The 10724-nt window shown below is 41.0% G+C and overlaps 1 long non-coding RNA gene across 1 annotated transcript in view; it reads right to left on the bottom strand.

Annotated features, from left to right (window-relative positions):
• Positions 1-625: 625 nt before the first annotated feature.
• Positions 626-10724, bottom strand: part of LOC111768677 (uncharacterized) — a 39696-nt gene continuing 29597 nt past the window's right edge. The window contains exons 2-4 of the long non-coding RNA XR_002801150.2: positions 5854-5990; positions 5430-5513; positions 626-2974 (exon numbers count right to left, since the gene is read on the bottom strand). This is a non-coding gene — a long non-coding RNA (uncharacterized lncRNA). The remainder of the gene's footprint in view (positions 2975-5429; positions 5514-5853; positions 5991-10724) is intronic.

Here is a 10724-nt window from a genome sequence, read left to right as displayed (position 1 = left end):
CCAGTCAAGTAAGAGATCCTTGTGTCTTTCCATCTCTCCACCCAGCCCCAACCCAGGGGAGGCAGGAACTGAAATGGCACGGGTCAGGGAAGGGATGAAAGAGCAGGTCCTGCAAGTCTCTGAGCCATAGCCAGAAAGGAGAGGGGACGAGGAGAGGAAATGAACATTAAATTGGATGTCACATTGAAACTTTAAACTGGATCAAACTATATTAGTCATCTTTTGCTGAAAAACAGATTTAGTGGCTTAAAACAACAGACATTTATCTCACAGTTTCTATGAGGCAAGAATCTGGGTACAACTTAGGTGGGTCCTCCTCTTCAGGCTACAATCAAGATGGCAGCTGGGGCTGAATCATCTCGTGGTTCCACTAGGAAAGGATTCAATTCCAAGCTCATTCATGTGATTGTTGGCAGGATTCAGTTCCCTCTCCCTGGCTGTTGACCAGAGGCCACCTCTGTTCCTTGCCACGTGGGTCTCTCTAACATGGGAGCCATTTTAGGAGCTGCCTACCACAGACTGAAATCTCTTAATAACCAAGAGTGATCAGAAAGCTATATTGCTGCCCCAAATCTCATTTACAGCTGGGGAAAGGCGATTGAACAGAGCATAACAAAAACAGATATTGAAGAAAAATCAAACTTTTATATTTGTACCATCAATTGCAAATAGTTCCATAAACTGGATACAAGCATTTATCTTCTTAAAGTTGTCAATGTTTGTGTAGCAAGAAAGGGTACAGTGTGGTACAGTGGAGAGAAGTCATTCTTTGGAGATCATCAGAACTGGGTTTGAAGCCCAGCCTCATCGCTACTGGTGACATTGGGTTAATTAACTTCTTTGAAACTCAGTCTTCTCAGTAATCAGGGTTGTGATGAGCATAGCAGATGATGTATATGTTCACATGAAGTGGCTGGCCTACACATAGTAGCTATTACTATCATTACCATTACCATTACGTGATCCTCCACAGCTCATCAATCCAAGGTGAGTGACCAGCAGAACCCAAATTGTTCTCATCTCCATTTTAAAGCCTGAAGATGTCAGAAGTTATAGCAGTCATTTATGCATAAGCAAGCACATATCTCTAGATTGCATCTGAATTTTGTCCTAGACATGTAATTTTGGTAAGACTAACACTGCTCAGAGCCTTGTACTTTCACAAAGAGAGTGAAAGACCATTTCTCTTGACACCGAGGCAGAGCTCTGTATGAAGTGAAACATCACTGCGTGTATCCTCTCATAAAGTGTCACAGAGTCAGGGTCCCAGGGGAGAATGCAGCACAGCCAAAAACAAATAAAGCTTTTCCAGTCGCCAGCAAGAGCACACCGCTGAAGCGACATCACAGCACTCTCTGTCTCATAGTTCGGACAAAAGCCGAAGAAAAAATTATGAAAAGGGTTTATAAGAAAGATTTGTCTCTTCTCCCAAACAGGGAGTAATACTTGTTTTGGGCTAATACCACCACCTTCCTCCTCCTCTTCCATCGCCAAGATCTTCATCTTCATCATTATCATCATCATCATCATCATCATTATCATCACAACCACTACCACCACTACCATTGAGGTTGTGCCCTGTATATTAATCTATTCTTGTTGTACAAATTACTAATTAAAACTTATCTATTGTACAAATTACCCTAAAATCTAGCAGCTTAACAGTTTAAAACAAGTATTTATTATCTCTCCCAGTTTCGGAGGGTCAGGAATTCCGAAGGAGTTCACTTAGATCCTTCTGGCTCAGGGACTATCATGAGGCTGGAGTCAGCCTGTTGGTGGGGAGACATGCAGGCTGCAGTAATCAGAAAGCTTCCAAGCTCAAGCACGTGGCTCTTGTTGGGAGGCTTAAGTTCCTCACCAGGTGGGCCTCTCCATAGAGCAACATGGCCACTGACTTCCCCCAAGGGAACAATTTGAGAGGCGTAAGCAAGGCAGAAGCCACAGTGCCTTTGTATGACCTGTTCTCCAAAGTTGCACACCATCACTTGCATTTCAATCTATTCCTTAGAGGCAAGTCACTAAATCTAGCCCATACTCAGGGAAGGGGAATTAGTCTCCAACTCTTGAACGGAGGAGTAGCAAAGAATTTGTAGATGTACTTTTGAAATCAGCACACCATGTTACAAGGACCGTGGTAAACATGACACATGTATATTCTTTCCTGATGTGAAAGGAAAAATTGTCTATTCATGCATTAATTTATTCAACAAACCTTTATTACAGAATTTACCTCCCCAAGGATGTGTTCCAAGTGACTGCTTTTGTCCAGTCCTTTGTGTATTTTATCCCTTACTGTTTCTTGTTTCTAGCTTTAACCTTTTCCTTATTGTACCTGCTCCAGTCTCTTCCTGGAGCCTTGCAGTAACATCTGCTCTCTTCTGGTCATCAAAACATTCCCACATTTATGTTTCTTTCAATGCAACTTAATTCATTACATTAATTCATTATCTTAAGTCCACACTTAGATATAACATTTATAATTTAACCATTGTCTGCAGTAGAGATACAACACAATATAAGTTGGGGAAATGGCCAACACAAGATTGTCTCATGGGTGAGAGAAGACAATCACCTTCAGGATGTGATCTGAGAAGGTGGGAGAAGTTGTTCTCATTAGAACAGCTCCCTCCATCTACTCTCAGGAATTCCTGCTTAGAGGAAAGTCATCAAAGTTTCTCTTTAAAATGTAAATGCTCCCAGAGGTATAAATGTGACACTATTAGTAGCACATTCCTTAACAAAAATTTTTCTACCAGGTTAGCTTTACAACCACCCACCTCAATTCAGAAGAAATTAGATACAGTATACGGAGGATTTATTGAAACAGGGAAACTCAGGGAAGACATGGATTAATTCCCAACAGGATTCTGCAGAGGAGGCTCAGGAACTGAAGGAGAGCACAGGATCCCAGAGGCAGGATGAGGGGAATCCATCAAGGACAACTCAATTTAGGTTCTCTCAAAAGCAAAGCCTGAGGGAAGGACAAGATGGCAGATAACTTAGTCAAGAGCCTCTCCCAGGTGCGGAAATAAGGCAGCAGGAGAGTGATGAGGCAGTAAATATAAGCAGAGGGCTCAGTTCTACTGAGGTTGTCTCACTTCCCAGAGCTGTTTCTGTCTAAAGGAAGGGATGTTGAACAATTATCCATAGGCTCCCATGCCCTATTGGATGACAACCCCAGGGCAATAACTCCTCTGTTCTTCTGACTGTACTTGTAGGCTTCTGTACCCATAGGAGAAGGCCCTGGAGCAGAAAGTGGAAAGACTTAAGACACCACCTTAAGTGGGTGCTATGTACTTTCAGGGCACATGACATCACATGGAACTGACCCCGGCAGCCATGGCTGAAATCAGCAGCCGGCAAGGAATGTGATGTGGGACATCAGAGCCCTCTACTAATGGGCAGGTGCAGAAAGCACACTTTCTGCATCAGTAAAGTGCAGAAAGGGGAGGCTGAAAACAAGCATCAGCTACATCACATTTTCACTTTCACTTAGTGCTAAAGATAGGTCTATTTTGAACCCCCACACAAGTGGGAGTTAATTATTACACAACCAAGAAGTTATTTCTTCTAAGATAATTCCCCATAGCATGATCTCTATGGTACATTAAAATGAAATACCAAAAGCACAAGCAACAAAAGAAAAAATAGATAAATTGCATTGTCAAAATTTTAAACTTTTGTGCTTCAAAGAACACCATCAAGAAAATGGAAAGACAACCAGTGAATGGGAGAAGCTATTTGCAAGTCATATATCTAATGAGACATGTCTAGATTATATAAAGAACTCTTACAACTCAATTATAAAAAAAGACAAGCAACCCAGTTAATAGTTGGGCAAAGGATTGGAAAGACATTCCTCCAAAGAAGATATACAAATGACCAATGAGCATATGAAACAATGTTCACCATATATTAGCCATCAGGGAAATACAAATCAAAACCCAATGAGATACCATTTCACACCCACAAGGATGGCTATAATCAAAAAGGCAGATAATAACAAGTGTTGGTGAGCACGTGGAGAAATTAGAACTTGCATATGCGGCCACTGGTATTTTAAGTGGTGCCATCACTTTGGAAAACCATCTGGCATCACCTCAAAAAGTTAAACTTAGAGTTACCATATGACCCAAAAGTTCCACTCCTAGATATATACCCAAGAGAAATGAAAAATATGTCCACATAAAAAGTTATACACAAATGTTTATAACAGTATTATTCATAATAGCCAAAAAATGAAAACAAATTAAATGTCCATCAACTGATGAATCAATCAAGAGAATGTGATACATGCATAAAATGGAATATTATTTGCCAATAAAAAGAAATGAAGTATTGATACATGCCACAATGTGGATAACCCTGAAAACATTTTACTAAGTGAAGGAAGCAGTCACAACCAACCATATATTATATGACTACGTTTATGTGAAATGTCCAGAATAGGCAAATCTAAAGAGATAGAAAGTAGATTAGTGGTCGCCTAGGGTTTGGTGAGTTTGGAGGGAAATGAAGAGTGACAGCTCTTAAGTACAGGGTTTCTTTTGGGGATGATAAAAATGGTCTAAAATTGGATAGTGTTGATGGTTGCACATCTGTGAATATACTAAAAACTATTGACTTGTACACTTTAAATTAGTGAATTGTATGGTAGGTGAATTATATCTCACTGAACCTGTCATAAAAAAATTTTTTAGTGAAAAATAATTGTGATACTGTAATAAGATCAAAAATGCAATAAATACTGGTATGTACTAGAATACGTTTCTAAGAAATCCTGTGCACCTGCTGTATTCAAACCACTATCAGTAAAATTATAGGGAAATTCACAATGCATAACAATAAAATAAGCCAAACTATAACATTACATGAGTTTTTCCAAGTGTGCTACGCGTGTCTGATAAACAAAGAAAAGGTTAATAATATTTCTCTTCAATCTAGGCATTTATTAAATTTTTTAAGTGAAGGAGAGCAATCAAGTTGCCCGTAAAATTAAAATCTTAATTGTTCAGCTCTAGGCTGCTTTTTGTAAAGAAAGTTCATAAACACAGCCTGTGATCAGAATCTGTGGAGATCCTGGGAGAATATCAAACACAAATGAGTTGCCAGAGGATGTTTCCAGATGAAATTAACTACCCTTTTAAGATTAACAAATGATTTATTTATAATTGCAGACTCTTTGTTGGGGAAAGGCTAAAGAATATTTCAGTGCTAAAAAGTTCCAAAATTTTAGCTTTTGTCTACTACCTCAGAAAAAAATCATTAGTTTAGTGACTGCGCCTTAGGAGACTCCGAGATGGATTCATTCTCCTTCTAATGAGGTAAAAGCATCCCAGGTGTCTCTATTCAATGAGCATCTGGACAGTAGCCAACCTCTGAAGAAACTGGAAATTCTGCTCGGTGACAACACACTATCAACTCACCAGGGCGGTTTAAGATAGCACAGTGTGACTCAAATCCAGGCAAGGAAATGCGTCAGGTGAAAGCTTTTCCTCCTCAAGAAACACCTGCCAGCAATCGAGATAGAAAAAATGTGTGTCAACTTGTGAGCCTGTTTAAAGAACTACCCCGACTGGTTCCCTAACCACATGCAAATTCATTCCCTTTCCTATCTTTATGGGGGGTGATTTCCCGAAAGGCTTCAAACCAGAATGTGGCTTGATGGGAGAAGGCAGCAGTTTTTAATTTTATTATATATAGATGACATATATATAATTTTATATACATAAAATAAAATTTAAAACTATATGTAATATTGATAACACAGTCCAGTTAAATCTTGAGGGAGGAGGAATCTATAACACAAAAAGCTCGCTCTGCCTTTCCACCATCTGAGTTTGCACTTACATTACCACTGAAACTTTCTCCAGTGCCCTGCCGTTAGCACTTCATTTCACACCTCCTCCCAGGTAAACAGGAAGCAAAAGACGCAGCATCCTCTTTGCATCATCAAGTGCTGGTTGGTTACCTGAGATGCAAAATAACTGGAAGGGAAAGAAAAAAATCAAACCAACCACCAGATTGTCTCTTTATGATTTCATATTTACAATCTTACCTAACCAGTGATTTAGCTAAAAAGGGGAAATTTGAGGATCCCAATAGGGATTTATTAGAGACCTTTCTTTCTAAGGGGGAATTGCACTCAGATCTCCTTCGACTGTTATGAAGATTCATATTACTTGGTCATTTAACATCTTTAATTAGCTCCCCTCTGAGACTCAACAACAAAACTAAGCTCACGCTCATAAAATACACAGACAAGCTTTGTCTGCAGTCTAAACTAAGCAATAATTGGCTGCTGCCTCCCCTAGGGGGCTCAGTGGACTCTCGCAGCCCCCAGTGTCCTTCATCAGCATGTGTGAGGAGTGCCCCAGTTTAAGGGTCTTTGAGAGCGGGGCCTCTGTGTCTGTGTGCCCCGCATCTTCCCTGCACTGAAGTTGAGTAAATGCCTCCCAGGACCACTCCCTGCGGCAGGTACTTCTGCAGGGCTTCTGTTGCTGTCTCTGGTTAAGCGATCATGGCAGCAAAGGGTATTCAGTTCAAAATTATCGGGGATTCTTCTTCCTATAACTTTGAAACTGCTTGGCCTAAACATTTCTTACGGTGAGCTCAGAGCAGAACCCACTATTCCCCAATTCTCCAGAGACAGGCTGGAGAAAGGAAAAGAAATAATTCTTAAGCCTCCAAATGCCAGAGCTCTGTACGTTCTCGTCTTACTTAACCATTATACCAAACCTGTGAGATGTACGTTATCATCCCCTGAAAGACGTGCTTAGATGAGGAAACTGAGTCTTCAAGGTGAAGCAGTTTACCTAAGGCTGGACAGCCAGTCTTTAAAGCTGGTTCTTAGCTCCTGGCCACAGACTTCTCTGAGAATCTGGTGACAGCTAAAGACTGCTCCATGCACACATTTTACGAACAAATTTAGGGGACCAGGCACCCTTGAAGCCCAGACCCTGCAGAAATCCAAACCCTGAAGCGTTCCTCTTTCCACACAACTACAGTGCCTCCCACTGGACAAGGCTGGGGAGGAAGGAAAGGAAATTACCCAAAATTTAAAACATTTATTTTCTCTCAATACAAAATCTTTTCCTCTATCTTACATGTTATTTCATGAAATCCCTATGAGTCCTTTTCTGCTGAGCAGGAGTATTTTGATCAGAAACTACTTGTTGTAGGGGCAAAACTTAAAATGATTTTAAAAGCTATTCATCAGCCTCCTGTGCTATTTTCCAGTTTCTTGCCAGCAATCCCAAATCTGAGTATTTATTCAAAAGAATTGAAAACAGGATCTGCACTCCCAGGTCCACGGCAGCATCCGTCACGATAGCCAAGAGGTGGAAACAACATAAATGTCCATCGACAGATGAAGGGACAAAGCAAATGTGGTCTATACATATATGGAATATTATTCAGCCTTAAAACAGAAGGAAATCCAGAGGGCCAGCCCCATGGCCAAGAGGTTAAATTTCTGCACGTTCCGCTTCGGTGGCCCAGGTTTGCAGGTTCGGATCCCAGGTGCGGACCTACTCCGCTCGTCAGCCAGGCTGTGGAGGCATCCCAGGTACAAAAAATAGAGGGAGATTGGCACAAATGTTAGCTCAGGGCTCATCTTACTCAAGAGAAAAAAGAGGAGGATTGGCAATGAATGTTAACAGGGCAAAGTTTTCTCACAAAAAAAAAAAAAGAAGGAACTCCTGTCATATGCTGCAACAGCAATGAACCTTGAAGAGGTTGTGCTAAACAATACAGTCTTATGAAGTGGGAGTTATAGATGAACACACACCGTGTGCCTCTGAGCAGCTTCCCGAGGAAAAGTCACAGCTGGTAACAGTCAGTGACCAGATAACTCGTTTTCTTGAGTCTCATTAGTCCTAAACATGAAACACTGAAAGAACCCCTTGTTTTCCATTAGTCCCTCCACATCTAAAATAATCATCCTCTGTGCTGAAAAATCACTTAGCATCTTGTTTCAAGTTCAGAAATTAATTTTCACAACAGGACAAATTACTCTGCTAAAAGACTACTGGAGTAGAAAGGCCTGGATTCTGAAAGTCCGTTATGGGCTAAACCATCCCTCTCTTTTGGGAAGAGATACAAATGGGTTTCTTCTTTACAAACTAATGCAAATGCAGTTTATGAAATTCGCTAAGCTACCTGCTTACTTACTTCCACTCCTCTGGACGCAGGGGAGGTCATGGTTGAGCCCTCGCTGACCAGGTCCTGCAGAAATCTCTCCTTCCCACAAGCCACCAGAGTCTCGGCCTGCTTGCCACTGCTTTCCACTGACCAAGATGGCCTTAATGTCCCCCTCAGCCTGACTAAAGTTTCCACAGTTTCTTCCTATGGCACCCTGACCCCCCTTTTCTTAACACTTACTTTAGAAAACTTGCGATTATAAATTATTTCTCTGCCCCTTGGAGATGTAAATCTTCTCCCAACCTGTTATCAGTTTTACAACGCAGGAATGTCTTTCTCTCTCGAGGATCAGGGAATCAGCCCTTTCAAATGTCATCATCAAGGAAGACACCACCACTCTTGTCTCCCAGCCCCCGTGAGAGGATAGGAGTCTAACTTCAATAAGTGCCAATTAGCGAACACTGCCGACCTCATCACATAGACCACGCTCCTCTCTGATGTCCTCCGGGACTTTTCCACTAGCTCCCTCTAACACTTACAAGCCCTGCCACCCTCTGTTTGAGTGGAGTTGGGTTCAGTCTCTCTCCCCTACTGCAATAGGTTTGAATACAGTCTTCCTTGCCTCTTTAACTCTGTCGGGTGCAATTTTTCCTTGACACCACTCCTCTCCAGAACCCCACCACCCACTATTTTTTTAAGGCTCGTTTCCTTGAATAGTAGGATCAGGTAAAATGATGAGATCAGAGTAAGTTTATTAAAAGATGAAGAGATGCACATGATATATTTTTAAATTTAAAAGCCTTTACAAAATTGTGGATAGAGCCTCATGCTTCATGCACAGACACACACTCTATGTAAGTGCACACTTAAATATATAGTCTGTTACTTATACATTAAAGTTTAAAAATAGGCTTAGAAATGATCAAAGTCATCTCCACACAGCAAGATAATAGGATTTTTCTTTTCTTCTGTAACGGAGATGTATTTTCTAAATTTTCTATGACGAATTGCATTTTGGGGTGAATTTTTTAAGCAGCGTGGAGAGGGAAGAGGATTTCAAATAACAAAGGGACTCTCACTTGCTATCCCTAAAAATAATCACTGCTTTTTTTTTTTTTCTTTTTACCAGCTTTCTTCCTAAGTGCTGTGGGTGGGAAACAGACAATATTAACAAAAAATTATACAAATTTATTTGCTGCTTTGAATCCTGGTTTTTCATTCCTGGATGTTTCCCAGAAACCTAAAGGCTTCCTGTTCTTCTCTTGATCCCTGTAGGATGAGTCCATCAGGGACCTATTCCTTGAGTCCTGTGTCCTCCTCTGGACCAAGCAAGTGTCCACTCTACAAGAAGTATCTGAATTCAATGCTGTAGATTAAAAGAAAAACGTCAAGCTCCTTCAAGAGGCCCCCACACCTCCAGTGAGTGACATACGTCTTAGATGTCAGAGAAACACTAAAGGGGGTGTCCCCCATCTCAGCTTCCTCAAAGTTCTGTCCCACGCACACGATAGAATTGGGCACCCCGGGACATTCTCATATGAGCTTGCTTTTATAGTCCCAAAGAAAGAGAACTTGGTGCCTGTTAAGGTTAAACTTTAAACAAGCCATTGTCCATCTACAGGGAAAAAGAGGGGAGGATGAAAGGAAGGAGAATGAACACTACTTTTAAACATTTACATCAAGACGGCAGAAGGTTATTTTATCTGAAGACGAGAGTCTCCTTGTTTTGGAGGCAGACTCCTGGGTGCCACTATACCCAATATTTCAAGTGGAGTCCCCTGCAGCTTAAGTGCGACACAGACTAATTAGAGCTCTGAAAGAAACAATCGAACGGTACCAGGATTAAACAATACTTATAAGGAGAAACTTGGGAGGAATTAATCTCTCTAATAGGAAAAGGGAATAAGTCCTTGGCAAGGTAACACTTTTGGTGAGGAAAGAAAATTATTCAAAAAGTCTAGGGAAACCGTAGGATCCTAATTGGTAAGGTAGAAAAGTCTGGTTCTAGAGAAAGTTGGGTTAAGGCTGCTACTTACAAAAGTTCTTCACAATAAGCAGAGACTGTGCAGCCTGAGTCTTTGTCCTAGAAGATAGCAGGTGCCACAGCAGCAAGGTCTCCTCCTGGGACAGAGTCTGTGAACAATGACGCATCCACAGACCCGAAGCCCAAGCCCTTGGTGCCAGATGTGTTTTAGAACTCAAAACTTTTTGGATTTTAGAAAAGAAATCTGGTGTATAATCAATAACGTTATATAACATCCCCAGTGGGATCTGGGGCAACATCCCATTAATCTTTCTTAAGCAAAACATATGAGGATTCACCTTAAGTGGGATAAATACAGGAGATATATATATATATAAATAGACTCACATCAGTTCAAGTTTTGCTACCAGATGAGTTATGGGAAAAAGAATTCAATTTCGTGTGGTTTTGGGGTTTCAGAAATGTGAATAAGGGATTGTAGGCCTGTATTTTTTGTGTATGTCTGTCTTGCCCACCAGAGACTGAGAACCATGCCTCATTTATCTTCCCCCGTCCCTGGTCCATGACTGGTGCTCAGCAAGTGTGTTGAATTTAA

Source organism: Equus caballus, chromosome 17 (assembly GCF_041296265.1).
Source record: "Equus caballus isolate H_3958 breed thoroughbred chromosome 17, TB-T2T, whole genome shotgun sequence".
Taxonomy (NCBI): Eukaryota; Metazoa; Chordata; class Mammalia; order Perissodactyla; family Equidae; genus Equus; species Equus caballus.
This window is presented reverse-complemented; position numbering and strand designations above follow the sequence as displayed.